This window comes from Moschus berezovskii, chromosome 3 (assembly GCF_049115385.1).
Source record: "Moschus berezovskii isolate FMDL1 chromosome 3, NW_MosBer_1.0, whole genome shotgun sequence".
Taxonomy (NCBI): Eukaryota; Metazoa; Chordata; class Mammalia; order Artiodactyla; family Moschidae; genus Moschus; species Moschus berezovskii.
Genome location: NC_142462.1, coordinates 59,951,953 through 59,968,293, shown reverse-complemented (window position 1 = coordinate 59,968,293; position 16,341 = coordinate 59,951,953). Strand labels below are relative to the sequence as shown.

Sequence of the window (16,341 nt, the reverse complement as noted above, 5' to 3'; positions counted from 1 at the left end):
CACTCAATTTTTAAAATTCTTTGTTGGTAAACCAAAGTTAATGCAGAGTTAGAGCCTTTCGTTCCACATATATATATATTAATAATAATTATGTTTAGACTCTGAGGTTGTTAAACAAAAGGTCAAAATCTGGCCAATGGAAAAGCATTGGAATTATCTTTCTTATACATCAGGATACACTAGTTATGTGTAATAGTTACACTGACTCTAATTAAACATTTCAAACATTCTATCACTTTTCAATGTCACTAAAACCTAGATATTCCCTCTCAACCTGTTACATTTTGCAGTCATTTCTGAGATGCCAAATTTACTTTTGGATTCACTAAATATACTCTTCTTGAATTATTAAATCAATCAGTCACTGGAACAGAAAAAATAATTTTATCATATTTGAACAAGGCAATAGTTAATAAGAACCACACACTGAAGTACTTTCTTCCTAGTATAGTGTCCCTTTATATACAGTACAATTAGCAAATTGTTTGCTATATTCACTCCAAATTGACTTGTTTCAGTAAAATTTTGGTTGATATTTAATTTTTTAAAATCATTTATGTCAGACATTGGAACTGCTATTATAGCTGAAGAAACTAATCCACAGGGGTTCAGTGCCAAAGTACCCATCTAATTAGTGGTAAAACCTAGAATTAAAGTAATTACACAAACATACTCATATACACATTTTTAAAGGGTTATTCACAAAGAAAAGTTGATCATTGAAGGAAACACTTTTTTAGTACACTGTTTCACAAAATGGATTAATCCATTTGTATTACTGCCAAACAGTTTAGATTAACAGATGAAATGGATCAACTAGTTGAGAAATAATGCCATACTATTTTATATAAAAATGAAAGATTTCTTCTTATATTCTTTACCAAAATACTTTCAATAGAGGAAAACAATAGAACAGGAAAGACAAGAGAGCTCTTCAAGAAAATGAGAGATACCAAGGGAACATTTCATGCAAAGACAGGGACAATAAAGGACAGAAATGGTATTGACCTAACAGAAGCAGAGGATATTAAGAAGAGGTGGCAATAAAACACAGAAGAACTATACAAAAAAGATCTTCATGACCCAGATAACCACAGTGGTGTGATCACTCACCTAGAGCCAGACATCCTGGAATGCGAAGTCAAGTGGGCCTTAGGAAGCATCACTATGAAAAAAGCTAGTTAAGGTGATGGAATTCCTGTTGAGCTATTTCAAATCCTGAAAGATGTTGCTGTAAAAATACTGCACTCAATGTGCCAGCAAATGTGGAAAACTCAGCAGTGGCCACAGGACTGGAAAAGGTCAGTTTTCATTCCAATCCCAAAGAAAGGGAATGCCAAAGAACAGTCAAACTACTGCACAATTGCACTCATCTCACAGGCTAGTAAAGTAATGCTCAAAATTCTCCAAGCTAGGCTTCAGTAATACATGAAACGTGAACTTCCAGATGTTCAAGCTGGTTTTAGAAAAGGCAGAGGAACCAGAGATCAAATTGCCAACATTCGCTGGATCACAAAAAAAGCAAGAGAGTTCCAGAAAAAAAATACCTACTTCTGCTTTATTGACTACACCAAAGCCATTTACTGTGTGGATCACAATAAACTGTGGAAAATTCTGAAAAAGATGGGAATACCAGACTACCTGACCTGCCTCCTAAGAAACCTGTATGCAGGTCAAGAAGCAACAGTTAGAACTGGACAAGGAACAACAGATTGGTTACAAATTGAGAAAGGAATACGTCAAGGTTGTATATTGTCACCCTGCTTATTTTACTTATATGCAGAGTACATCACGTTAAATGCTGGACTGGATGAAGCACAAGCTGGAATCAAAGATTGTCGAGAGAAATATCTATAACATCAGATATGCAGATGACACCACCCTTATGGCAGAAAGTAAAGAGGAACTAAACAGCCTCTTGATAAAGGTGAAAGAGGAGAGTGAAAAAGCTAGCTTAAAATGTATTTTTTTTAATTGGTGGAAAATTGGTTTACAATGTTGTGTTGGTTTCTACCATGCAACAATGTGAATCAGACATACTATATATCGCCTCTCTTGAGACTCCCTCTTCTCCACCCATCCTCTAAGTCATCACAGAGCACCAGCCTGGGCTCGCTGTGTCATATAGCAACTTAGTAATAACCATTTTGCACAAGACAGTGTATATATATCACTGCTCCTTTCTCAATTCAAGGAAGGAAAGTATTGACAGAAAGAATTATGAGGGCAGGCTTCTGGGACTTTCTGCAAGTTTTAGTCTTTATTTCTTATCTTCTGAGGGGACAGAGAGTCCCCAAAAGACCCTCTATTACTCCTGACTCTCTGTCACCTGGTACTCCCCTTTCTTTCTCACATTCCCCCGTGTCTCCAAAGGAGAGCTCAGGAGTTGTGAAAACAGAGACATTGGGCAAAGAGCATTCCAGTTCCTCTTCACACAGGGAGATCTTGGTCATAAGCACTCAAAGTCCAACACTTAGGCCACCCTGACTGCCCAGGACCCATGCTCCAACCTGGGTATTGTTTTATAGATGGACGTAGGTGGTGCTAGCACCTTTACTATGCATGGCAACATTCAGTTCCTGACGGCCAAACAGAGGGGTGGCCCTGTCTTAGGTTGTGACTGACTTTGTAGACAGAGGAGATGGGAAAATGAAAGGAAGCCTTGATTTCCCCTGCCCCACATTAAAGACTGCACCATTCACCACAGGACCAGGGACAGTTTATAATAGTTGCAAGGGGGCATGGCAACCCACTCCAGTATTCTTGCCTGGGAAATCCCATGGACAGAGGAGCCTGCCAGGCTACAGTCCATGGGGTCACAAAAGAGGTGGATATGACTTAGCCATTAAACAGCAACAACAACACGGGGAAAAGCAGGAGTTCTAGAAAGAGACAGACTTATGCCTGTTGTGTGACCATGGGCACGTTACAAGATTGAATTTCATTTCCCTGGATGTAAACCAAGAAGTATGATACTCATCTTGGAGTTTTGTTATAAGGACCTAAGTAGAACTCAAACACATGACAGATACATAGTAGACATTTAATAAATAAGAATGAAATGCATCATATATTTTCCTGATTTGGGGAAAGAGGCAATAAGCTGGAATGAACAAATAATAAGCTGGAACAAGCGAAAATGAACAAAAATAAAGCAGCCGGTTGGAGATAGTATTTTCAATTTTTCTGCCTCCAGTTTCCTAGACCTTCTGATTAAATTGTGAAACTTTAAGAGCCTAGCAGTCTTGTACTTGTTCTCAGTATTGAATATGCTTACTTACAATTTTAGATAACTTTATTATTGCATATTTTAGAGAGCCCAGCCACAAATATATGACCAATATAAATGGACATAAAAGCAGATCATAAAAAAAAAAAGCAGGTCATACTGAAAGCATCATCTTCTAGTCCTTTGTAACTGATATTTTCATTCTTTAAGGCAAGGGTTCCCAAAGTATGTTACCTATTAAACTAATTTTATAGAAAATTACTACTAAAGATGTTAAGAAGGGAAAAAAGCATGTTTTTCCTTTTGTTCTGTTGTGGTTTTTCCATGTGAATTTTCAAAATCTTCAATAGTCTAATATGCATGAAAGGCAATGACAAAGAATGCTCAAACTACCGCACAATTGCACTCATCTCACACGCTAGTAAAGTCATGCTCAAAATTCTCCAAGCCAGGCTTCAGCAATATGTGAACAGTGAACTTTCAGATGTTCAAGCAGGTTTTAGAAAAGGCAGAGGCAGCAGAGATCAAATTGCCAACATCTGCTGGATCACGGAGAAAGAAAGAGAGTTCCAGAAAAACATCTATTTCTGCTTCATTGACTATGCCAAAGCCTTTGACTGTGTGGATCACAATAAACTGTGGAACATTCTGAAAGAAATGGGACTACCAGACCACCTGACCTGCCTCTTGAGAAACCTGTATGCAGGTCAGGAAGCAACAGTCAGAACTGTACTTAGAACAACAGACTGGTTCCACATAGGAAAAGGAGTACATCAAGGTTGTATATTGTCACCCTGCTTATTTAACTTATATGCAGAGTCCATCATGAGGAATGCTGGGCTGGAAGAAGCACGAGCTGGAATCAAGATTGCAGGGAGAAATATCAATAACCTCAGATATGCAGATGACACCACCCTTATGGCAGAAAGTGAAGAGGAACTCAAAAGCCTCTTGATGAAAGTGAAAAAGGAGAGTGAAAAGGTTGGCTTGAAGCTCAACATTCAGAAAACAAAGATCATGGCATCTGGTCCCATCACTTCATGGGAAATAGATGGGGTAACAGTGGAAACAGTGTCAGACTTTATATTTTTGGGCTCCAAAATCACTGCAGATGCTGATTGCAGCCAGGAAATTAAAAGACGCTTACTCCTTGGAAGGAAAGTTAGGACCAATCTAGATATTATATTAAAAAGCAGAGACATTACTTTGCCAACAAAGGTCCGTCTAGTCAAGGCTATGGTTTTTCCCGTGGTCATGTATGGATGTGAAGTTGGACTGTGAAGAAAGCTGAGTGCTGAAGAATTGATGCTTTTGAACTGTGGTGCTGGAAAAGACTCTTGAGAGTCCCTTGGACTGCAAGGAGATCCAACCAGTCCATTCTAAAGGAGATCAATCCTGGGTATTCATTGGAAGGACTGATGCTAAAGCTGAAACTCCAGTACTTTGGCAACCTCATGCAATGAGCTGACTCACTGGAAAAGAGTCTGATGCTGGGAAGGATTGGGGGCAGGAGGAGACGGGGACGACAGAAAATGAGATGGCTGGATGGCATCACCAACTTGATGGACATGAGTTTGAGTGAACTCCGGGAGTTGGTGATGGACAGGGAGGCCTGGCATGCTGTGATTCACGGGGTCGCAAAGAGTTGGACACGACTGAGCGACTGAACTGAACTGAACTGATCTCTAAAAAGGTAAGAGAAGTTCTATATCCCCAAATTGTATTTATCCACGAACTGATCTAAGGAACTATAACCTGAATTCTTCTTATCCGTTTGAGGAGACATCTTCCATAGGCACAATAACAGGGGCACTGGGGCCAGGGAAGGGAGGAGAGCAGAGAGAATCCAAGAATAAATAAGACAGGGGTCACAAATCCTAATGCCTAAAAAAGTGACATCACGATCAGAGGTAAGCGGTATGCATTAAAAGGGAAGATGGGAGGACAATGGCAAACTGTAGAACACATCCTCTGTCTACACAATTCCAATTTTTAAAAAGCACTTTATGGGCCTCCACATGTTTGTGGGCCCTGTCTCTCACACAGGGCCAATAAGAAGACACTGTTCTAAGAAGACTGCTTTCATTTTTGTTTCAAAAAATAGTACCATCAAATTACAAAAAAGATGGAAATGTTTTGTGTGTTGAAGGGAGAGTAGCAAGTGTGTGACATGTTTAGAGTAGAGCAGGTTTAGAACATGTTTAGAACTGCTGTTCCTCTTCCTCTTGACCATGGCTACCTTTAGGCCCATCTCAGGATTAAGAGATGGGATCGTCTTTATAGGTAAGCACTATGTGTTACTGACAAGTACACGTTAAAGAGTAACTCATGCCTTTTGAGCACTTATATTTTACCAGAAACTATTTCATATGTTTTACTTGTAGCTTCTCATTTCATCCTCACAATATCACTATTATTTTCCCCATTTTACAGATAAGGAACAGAGACTTTAAGCCACTGGCCTACAGTTAATAACACAGCTAACAAGTAGCAGAATTGAGATTGAAATCCAGGCTGTCTGGTTCTAAAACTGAAACTCTTGAACTACTATGCCAAACTCAGTCTTGGAGATGTCTTTCTTCCCATTTGAGGGGTATATCAGTTTTGAATGCTTCTAGCCCCAGGTGACAGAAACCCTGGCTAATAGTGCCTGGAACAAGTATTTTTTCCACAAAATTAGACATCTGGAAGCAGGTGTCAACTGGCATTGGTGCTATAGCTCTGCAATGTCAGAGTCAAGTTCTCTCCCCATGGCTAGCTCTGTGCTGAGAGAGAGCAATTTATAATTGTATTATAAATAAATTTAAAAAGTAAGAAATGGAAAGGCATGGCCCAAGTTTACTACATCCTTATAATGAGAAAACTGAAGTCTTTCCCAGAAGTCTCCAACAGAATTCAGCTTAACCTCCTTGCCAGAATGATATCACACAGTCATGTCTGCTAGCAAAGGAGTTTGGGAAAGCAAGTATTTCTCCTTTCCAGCACTAACAGTGGAGGCAAGCAAGGGACTCTCTGGTTAGAAACAGGTGCTGGTCAAGTCAGCCAACAGTATCAGCCAACAGTATCAGCCACAGGAGTTTGGTTTGGTTCAGAAAATACCAACAGAACTTCGTCATACTGTGTGTCACCCATGCGACAGAGCCAAGGAAAATTAAATAGCAACAATTAGAGTTTGCCACAAAACCAAAATGGAATTGTAGAATTCCTATTGCCTTTTTAAAGTATCTGCTTCTATCGAAATCCTTCTTCTAACACTTTTTCTGATCAAATTTATCTAGTGGTGTGCAAAACTGATTATTTGATTTTCACACACTCAGATACTTTTTGTAATATTATTCTTCACTTCAGTTCAGTTCAGTTGCTCAGTCGTGTCCGACTGTTTGTGACCCCATGAATCACAGCACACCAGGCCTCCCTGTCCATCACCAACTCCCGGAGTTCACTCAAACTCATGTCCATCGAGTTGGTGATGCCATCCAGCCATCTCATTCTCTGTTGTCCCCGTCTCCTCCTGCCCCCAATTCCTCCCAGCATCAGAGTCTTCTCCAGTGCTATTTTTATAAAATGTCTCTCCTTATTTATGGTTAATAAATCAAAATGATAATTTTTAATCCAGTTTCAAAATTGGATTGAAATTTGTTAGTAATTAGAAACTAGGAAACTTCAGGGTTGAAAATACAGATTATTTGGATTTATAATCTATTTCATTATCCATTTTGCAATGGTTTTGCTGGGTCTTTATACCACTTTAATCGTAATTTTTTTCTTTTATATTTTTATCATGGCACACAAACTCAGAAAACCTGTTACAGCAACTACATAATGCAATCTAAAAACCCAGTTAACATATTGCTATGGAAACCAGGAAATAGAAAAATAGAAACTGCACTCTAATCATTCCTTTGGACAGCTATGGCTACTTGTGTGTGTGTGTGTAAATTCATTAATTTATTCTTTTATTGAAAGTTTGTACTGAACCCAAATATATAATTGACCTGTCCATAAATAGGACCAGCGCCCTTCAACTAGTAAATTAGCATTTTAATATGATTATTTTAATGTGAAGTAGTGGTTGTTAAATTGTGTCATGTGATATCAGGAAAACTTCAGTAGAACTGGGTTGTTTAGGTAGCCTTGCCAGCCTGCAGTCTCCTGGCACGGTGTGAAAAACACCTGGCTGGGACTTGAGAGCCTGGTTCTAATCTCTCCTCTTTAACGAACCAGCTGGGTGAGGCTCTTAGGAATTCTTAGGTTCTTGGTTTCCTCATCTGGAAATGGTTCCATGCAGGGCGCTAGTATTACCTAAAATAACCAGAACTTTCCTTTTCCACAAAATTAGGGACTCATGAGGTAATCACTTTTGAGGGTTGAAAGTGCTCTGTGTACTGCCTGCCTCATAAGAAGCTCTCAGTGAAACGATAAGTATGCCAACTACATTTTTCTGTTTTTAATTCTGTGGTAAATAATGCGTGAACCTGCATAGTAAATGTTGTTTTGTTCCTTGACTCTCATTAACTAACACCCGCCATTATCTGACCAGCCCTTGAGAGAGTTGGAAAGAACTGCTAAGTCCTTACAGGCAAGGCTGTAACTTTTATATTTACAAGTTTTATATTCAAACATGTGAGATTTTTTTAAAAAGCTACCTTAACACAAAATTAATCCACCAAGCCCTCAACCCCCCTTCTTGATATCGTGATTCCTACATTTAAGAATTAAACTTTTGTTCTATTGCGTTGCTCACTGTTTGCCTAGTTATTTAATCAGCTTATTTCCTGCTATGAAGGGGGGTAAAGCGGGGTGGCGGGTAGCTAAAGAAGCAAGTTTCCTCAGGGTTAAACTCCTGTTGTTCCTCCCTTCAGAAATCTGAGTTATCACAGTAGGGGATAATCGTTGCATTAATGAAACCACTGGGACAATTTGTCCATCCACTCCTACCCCCGTATCTGACAAAGAATTCCCTGCTTGTGTGGTGCCCAAATCTCCGCGTCCCCGGGTCAGCGCCCCGCGGCTAACGGAGATGAAACGCGGGAAAGCTCTTGAGAGCAGAGCCTCGCGCTTTTCGCGCCGGTAGCGCGGGGGAGCGCGCCTCGTGCGCGTCGTGTGCGCGCCCAGCGCTCTCGGTGCGTCAGGGCCGCTAGCCACACGGGCACCAGGAGGGGGAGACTCGCTGCCGCGTCTCATCAGGCTGTGCTAACTTCAAACTGCCCGAGCTGAGGCGGGGGAGAATGCGAGCGGCCAGGGCGAGAAAACTACTCCACCTAGAAAGTTTCACCTTGTCGTGGGCGGGGAAGGGGCGGGAGCAAACGCGACCCCCCGCGGGGCCCGGCGCGGCGCGCGGGCGGCAGGAAGGGCGGGGGCCGGTTTCCCCCGCAGGGTGTTGCCAGTCCCCACCTCAGCGGTCCCTGGACCTGTGGACGGGGTGGACGGACCTCGCGCGAGGCGGGCGGACACGTGCAGGGCCGGGCGGGCGGGCGAGAGCCCGAGTCTGTTCTCCTGGCCGTGCCCGGGCCGCCCCGGGCCGCGCGCGCCGGTGCCCGGCTGAGTCACTGGCCGGGCAGCGCGCGGCTGGGAAGGGGCGGAGGGAGAGCGGGGCGGAGGGACAGCGCGGCCGCAGGGCGGACTAGCGCGCGGCCGGGACCGGCCGCAGGTGACCCGGACGCTCTCGCCGCCCGCGGCGCCCCGAGTGCTTTGTGACTAGATGCGGAGTCCAGCGGAGGGCGGGAGCCGAATGCGGAACGACAGCTGACTTGCTGCGAGGAGGCAGGGAGGCGCGGAGCGCGCGGGTGGTCCCTGCGCGCTTGACTTCTCCTCCGCCGGTTCCTGGGGGCCGCAAGGTAAAACTCCAGCCCCTTTCTGCTCTTGCACCCCCACCCCCGGCCCCGGCCGTTCTGCTCTTTGTTCCCCTGGAGACCTGACTGGTGTTCAGGAGGGCAAGATCAGGAAGGTGGGTGAGAGTTCGGGGGCTTCAGAAACTGAACAGTTGTGGCCCCAGAGGCTAGGTCGAAACTAGAATGGGGCTTTTCGTTTTAGGGGGTTGCTTCTCACAGCCACCTGTGTGACTCAAGAGAGAGGGGCGCTGGGCTAGGAGATGGTGTGTGACTGTTAACCGCCCGCAAGTTTCAAGGCTGTGATCTGACTCAGCCTTTACAAAAGGGATCGAGTCACCCTGTCGTAGGGTGATATGACCAGAAAGGATTGAGCAAGCAGTTTTCTAGTTCCCAGCCTTGCTTTATGCGCCTTACGTGGGGCAGCTTCCAAGGGGCAGGTGTTTCTCTGAGGGGCTGAATTTTTTAATTTATGGCAAATACACAGGTCTTGTGAGCCATCATTTTCAATCTTTCTCTCTTTGCTGGGGCTCTGTGGAGGACATCTATCTTACTAGGTGAAATAGATTATAACCAGAGGTCAGTCAATCTGGCTAGTAGTGCTACTGATCCAATAATTAAACCAGAAACGAAGGTATTTTCACAGACTGTTGCCAATGCAGAATTTACTCCAAAGTATGGTTTCACATTTCATACCTTTATGTTTTAAAAGAGCCATTTACTAATTTGGCAGTTGGAGAGAGTTCCTGTGGCTCATGCAATAATAGTTGCCCAGTGTGTTTTACCTTATCACAGTTTTATATTCAAAGGAACCCTGAAGCAGAATGAAATATTGTCAACTCTCTTAGGCAAAATAATCAGGATCCTTTAATTGCCAAGTTAAGACGGTCGATGAATATGAGAGGATTGTAAAAATTGACGTTGGAGAGAATATAGAGTATCTGGACCCTCTCCTGAATTTTAAGAACAGTGTTCACATTTTGTAGAGTTGGGTGGAGACTTATTCTGTCATTTCCATCAACCAGACACATGAACATTGCCATGCAAATGGATTCAGAGACATTATTTTCCTTTACAGCTAAACTATTATAGCTGACTAATGAATTTTTTCTGCATGAGGATGATCTGAAAATGATGTACATCATGTTTCTGTGTGCTTCTAGGGTATAAATTATGCTTTTATGTAAACTGTAAGTGGTACTTGGATTATTTACAGGTACATAGCTTTTCTTTCTAGATTTAAGCTTATTGGGTTTTGTTTTAACATGTAAACTTCCATAATGGAACAGAAAGTGAGGAGCTTTGGTTCCAGTTGTAGACTGCGTCTGTGATGTATTCAGTGTTAACTCTTTCTGAACTGCTGAATAATACAAGTAAGATTTACATCACTCATAAGAAATTTTTTAGTACCAAAACTGTGGCTAATTCCCTGTAAAATTTACTGGTGTTTAAAAGATTCTGATCAGGCCTTGTTTCAAACTTTACAGTGCATAAGCCTATAGTTATTAACCTCAATATATTTTGATTTTTAACATGATATAATTTATAACATTTAGAAGATGATCTGCTGACTACTGCCTTTTCAAAGATTGCCATGTTCTTAATACATCACAATAGAGGTTTACATTAAATGTACTCTGTGTCCCTTCAGAATTAGTGGATGAGGTTTTTCTGAATGATAAAGATGTATTAGATTAAACCAGTCAGTATGAAAGTTCATAAGTAGTATTTTCATAACTTTTAAACCTACAGTAGAAGAAAAATTATACTTTTGTAAACAGGAGAAAACCCCTTATAAATTCCTGTTAAGACTACAACTACTATAATCTTGAAATTCTTTAAAATTTGTTTAAAGGAGGATTAGACTAAGAAATGCAGTTCAAAAATCAATTTCCTTAACTGTTGTTAAAAAAGAAAAGTCCAAAATAGCATTAGTCTAATTTGCCTTTTGCACGTCCCTATGATAGCCTCAAGAAACTTTTTCTCAAATATTGTCACCTCACAACAAGGTGAATAATCAAAAGAGCTAACATTCTCTCAGGACACACACCTTTCTCTGACTGCACCGATACCCTTGGTGACACATTCATGATGACAGTTCCCTGCAAATTGAGAGCACTTCCCATCTCTCTGCCGCCTTCCTCCTCATCCGTCCCCTTTGGTTTGGTTAGAGCTGCTTTCAAGTCTTCTGTGCCTCCATATCTAGTGATTTCATGGTTTCTTCTTTACTGTCATTAGGTTCACCAAAATAATCTATGCTTTCCTTTCCCTGACATCCCCAGTATTTCTCTTGAGCTGCTAATATTTGTTAGGAAAACTGAATTTCCTAATTGTGCCACCTTAAAGGGAGAAAATATGCAGACTCAAGTGCCAGGGAATTAATCTCCTCTACCTCTCTCGTGTGTGTTGAAACCGATGTCTTTGACACTTAGCCCTCAGGGCAGTTTCTCCATGGGCTTTGCTCAGTGCAAAATAGTCACTTCTTAGTAATAAATGATGAATATACTGACTAATGTCAATTCAGGATCACTTTGATTCCCTGTTCTTAACAGAGTTGCTGCCAGGCCCACATTTCCTAGCAAAAAATAGCTGAGAACTGTAACTTAAACATCATGTGTGTTTGGTACTAGAGGAACACTTTTAAAAAGGAAGAAATGAAATATCTGCCCTTGAACGATTAGATATTCAGAAAACTCAATCACATGCAAAATGGAATCAAGGTCCATAATTTTTAGGGGGATCTCATAAGCGAATGACAACCTTAGGGAAAAAATTCTATTATTTAATAGCAAAGAGATCAACCTACTCGCTATTAAGTAAGATAATTTTTTTTAAAATCACAAGATTGAAACTTAAAATTTTGAAGCTGCTTCTGAGTGTATCATCTTTCTGATACTACAACACCATTACAAAATAGGCATAGTTGATACCAATATCTTAACCTCCTCATATTATAGACAAGGCAACTGTGCATGAGCCTAGCCCACATGCTATTTTCATGGCACCACACAGCCTCTGCCCAGTCATCAAGGAAGGTTTACTATTTGAACCATTTTCCACTGAGGTGTATGTTGGGATTCTTCAGTTAGTGATAAATGATGACTATTACATTTCTAGTCTCGGGTTTTTCTCATCTTCTTTTTTTCCAGTTCTCTTTTTCCTTTGTTCTTTCTGTAGTAAAGCGTACCAAGAAAGACCTCCATTCATATGTGTGGGGCATTCTCCTATTATCAGATTAGAGCTATGAGTAATTTTGTAATCTACACTTCTATCAGATATATTCTCAGATATCTCTTCAGCTGTGTTTAACAGTTTAGTATATTCCCCCTGGGATTTGTTTCAATAAAAACATCCAGTAAAATCTGACCACTTTGTTTTTCAAGGGACAAAATGAAGAATGTGTTTTTATAAGCTGTAAAATGTAATTGAGAGAAAAATCACACGTGTGGCATCTGTAACAGGAGGTGTGAGCATAGTGAAATAACAACAATGAACTAGCCAATCACATACCCAGGTATGCATATTTCTTTGTGATTGTGTGAATTTGTGCAAGTATGTTTATACAGGTTATTCATGTTGTTTTGTATTTCTATAATAAATTCTCTAGCTATAAGGCAATTGAAATGTGAAAGTTGCTCAGTCGTGTCCAACTCTTAGCGACCCCATGGACTATACAGTCCATGGAACTCTCCAAGCCAGAATACTGGAGTGGGTAGCCTTTCCCTTCTCCAAGGGATCTTCCAAACCCAGGGATCAAACCCAGGTCTCCCACATGGCAGGCGGATTCTTTACCAGCTGAGCCACCAGGGAAGCCCATAAGGCAATTAGAAATTATATAAAAATTTATGAGCCATATAGATTATATAATGGTCCATAGGATTTGAAAAGTATTTTTTCTAATATAACAAAGGATTGTTATGAAATTTGGCCTGAGCAATTATGAAATATGGTCAGAGAATCACAGGTTCAAGTGAAAGCCAGTTTCTTGTACTCTTAAGAATGTGTTTGAGGGTTTAGGCATTCAGGATAAATTGTTGTGCACCTACCAGGCATAATTCTAGACTCTGGCAATGCAGCAAAGAATAAAACAGACAAAAGTCTCAGACTTCCTGTTGCTCCATTTTATGTTGAAGAAGGCAAACTAAATAAAATACAGAAATAAAATGTATGTGAGGTGGTGTTGAGAACAATAAGGAAGCATAAAGTAGAGAGAGTAGTAAGATAGGAGGAAATGGACTGGTGACTGAAAAATTCAGTAGTGGGTCAGAGAACGCCTTGATTCAAAGGTGACCTTTGAGCTAGAACCTAAAGGAAATGAAAGAATGAGGCATGTGGATATCTGGAGCAGGACCTCTCCTTTGCATTCCTTGAGAGTATCATGCTCATTTTTTTCTCTCTGAAATTGTGCAATGCACAGCTGTACATGGACTCCCTGGTCATTTATGGGAAGTACTGGGACAGTGCCTGCCATACTTCCTTACAGTCTCAAAGGTGAGGTTGAAGGAGAGACCCACATCCCTTGGTTTGAGGACTATGAAAGAAGAGAACCATGATATTTTCTTGGATTTATTCCCACACCTCATCCTTGATCAGTGACATTGCTCCATTCAAACAATTTTCCTTCTTATTTTCTACACTGTGAGCCTGGCCTAATGGAATATGATGAGAGTAATACTCAACAGCCTTTGTCACAGATCGCTTTCATAGTATATATCTGGAGACAGTAAAGGAGGGAGTTGCTGATGGTTTACAACTTCTGTCTGCTGTGTACTTCTTTTCTTGCCTTCTCTCTCTGTCCTTTCTTTTCCCTTTCTAGTGTTAAATCACTATGTTAAATTTTCTTCTTCTTTTCTTCTTCCCCACTTTTGTTTTGTCTATATCTTGTATAAAGATTTGTAAACAGGTAACCTAAATGAGTGTTCTTGCCTGGAGAATCCCAGGGATGGGGGAGCCTGGTGGGCTTCCGTCTATGGGGTCACACAGAGTCAGACACAACTGAAGTGACTTAGCAGCAGCAACCCTTTTACTAGGGAACAACAATTTGCTCAGAAAAAGCCCTAACAAAGCAATGCTCAAAATTCTCCAAGCTAGGCTTCAACGGTATGTGAACCATGAACTTTAGATGTTCAAGCTGGATTTAGAAAAGGCAGAGGAACCAGAGATCAAATTGCCAACATCCACTGGATTATAGAAAAAACAAGAGAGTTCCAGAAAAACATCTGCTTTATTGACTACGCCAAAGCCTTTGACTGTGTGGATCACATCAAACTGTGGAAAATTCTTCAAGAGATGGGAAATTCTTCAGACCACCTGACCTGCCTCCTGAGAAATCTGTATACAGGTTAAGAAGCAACAGTTAGAACTGGACATGGAACAACAGACTGATTCCAAATCAGGAAAGGAGTATGTCAAGTCTGTATATTGTCACCCTGCTTACTTAACTTATATGCAGAGTACATCATGAGAAATGTTGGACTGGAAGAAGCACAAGCTGGAATCAAGATTGCTGGGAGAAGTATCAATAACCTCAGACATGCAGATGACACCACCCTTATGGCAGAAAGCAAAGCAGAACTAAAGAGCCTCTTGATCAAAGTGAAAGAGGAGAGTGAAAAAGTTGGCTTAAAACTCAACATTCAGAAAACTAAGATCATGGCATCTGTTCCTATCAGTTCATGGCAGATAGATGGGGAAACAATGGAAACAGTGAGAGACGATTTTGGGGGGCTCCAAAATCACTGCAGATGGCGACTGCAGCCATGAAATTGAAATACACTTGCTCCTTGGAAGAAAAGTTATGACCAACCTAGACAGCATATTAAAAAACAGTCATTACTTTGCCAACAGAGGTCCGTCTAGTCAAAGCTATGGTTTTTCCAGTAGTCGTGTATAGATGTGAGAGTTGGACTATAAAGAAAACTGAACACCGAAGAATTGATGCTTTTCAACTGTGGTGTTGGAGAAGACTCTTGAGAGTCCCTTGGACTGCAAGGAGATCCAACCAGTCCATCCTAAAGGAAATCAGCCCTGAATATTCATTGGAAGGACTTATGCTGAATCTGAAACTCCAATACTTTCGCCACCTGATGCAAAGAATTGACTGATTTGAAAGGACCCTGATACTGGGAAAGATTGAAGGCAGGAGGAGAAGGGGACGACAGAGAATGAGATGGCTGGATGGCATCACCGACTCGATGGACATGAGTTTGAGTAAACTCTGGGAGTTGGTGACAGACAGGGAGGCCTGGCTTGCTGTGGTCTATGGGGTCTCAGTCGGACACAACTAAGCAACTGAACTGAACTGAAGAGGGGGAAGCCAGTGCTTGGCATCATCAGAGTTGCTGTGAGGCTGAGTGAGTGGCGTGGGACCTTGTGATTTCTTTTAGAATTTTTAAACCTAGAAATTCCTCAACTTTAAAATTTTGACTCAATATCTTTAAAATTGTGCAAGCTAGAGAGCCAAAGTGTCTGCAGGCCAGATTTAACTCCTGGTGGTCTCATTTGTCATCTTGGCCACAACTCTGCCTGCCAAGTGGTCCCATGTCTTAGCTTCAGATACTGTTTAATTCAGCAGCATGTGTGGCCAAAGAACCCCAGACTACTCTGTAAAGTACTTTATCTTTAGAGGTCTCAGGCTTTTTACCTCACTGGAAAATTGGCTTAGCAATTTTAAAAAGAGATATTCTCTAATTCATCATCTATATTGGCACATACTTATTTTCCTAAACTCATCAACCCACATACTATCTATCAAACGATGTATATTCTGAACTAAAGAGTAGTGCAGTTATTTCATTCTTAAACTACAGCAATATTTTTTTGAAATCTAAATTCATTATAACTTTATATTTCACATCTTATTTCCATGTTCTCATTCACTCTCTGTTTGGAATACTGGTGCTTTCTTTGTTCTGTTTTTTACGATCTGTCTGAACTTCACCAGTTGTTATTCCTCTACTACTGAAATTCAAAACGTGCACTATACTGGTTTCGAGTGCCTTTTAAAAGCCCTCCTATTTTTGCAAACCTATTTTTTCCAAAGGAATAAAAGCTCATAGGTTGTGCACTAACTTGTTTCCTTTAATCCTAAAAACTCAGTGAAATACCCAGGCTAGTGGCCTTCCGGAAGGCTATTGTGTTAGAACGGAAGATTATGTACTGTATTTCTTCCTACTATTTTAAATGCAAATATAATAATATATCATGAAGCTGTGTACATATTAAAATCAGTGGCCTTTTCCTGTTTTGAAATGATCTCTTGTTCCTTGATAGTTGGAAATCTGA

The 16,341-nt window shown here is 41.0% G+C and overlaps 1 protein-coding gene across 3 annotated transcripts in view; it reads left to right on the top strand.

The window, feature by feature from the left end:
- The first annotated feature begins 8,651 nt into the window (after positions 1–8,651).
- The window catches only part of MET (MET proto-oncogene, receptor tyrosine kinase), a 124,197-nt gene continuing 116,507 nt past the window's right edge, over positions 8,652–16,341 (top strand). The window contains exons 1-2 of one of the 3 annotated variants that reach the window (XM_055420819.2): positions 8,653–9,066; positions 12,441–12,571. The gene's annotated coding sequence lies outside the window, so the exon portion shown is untranslated. Of the gene's footprint in view, positions 9,067–12,440; positions 12,572–16,341 lie in introns of all 3 variants that reach the window. The other 2 variants (XM_055420820.2, XM_055420818.2) reach the window with 2 other exon arrangements.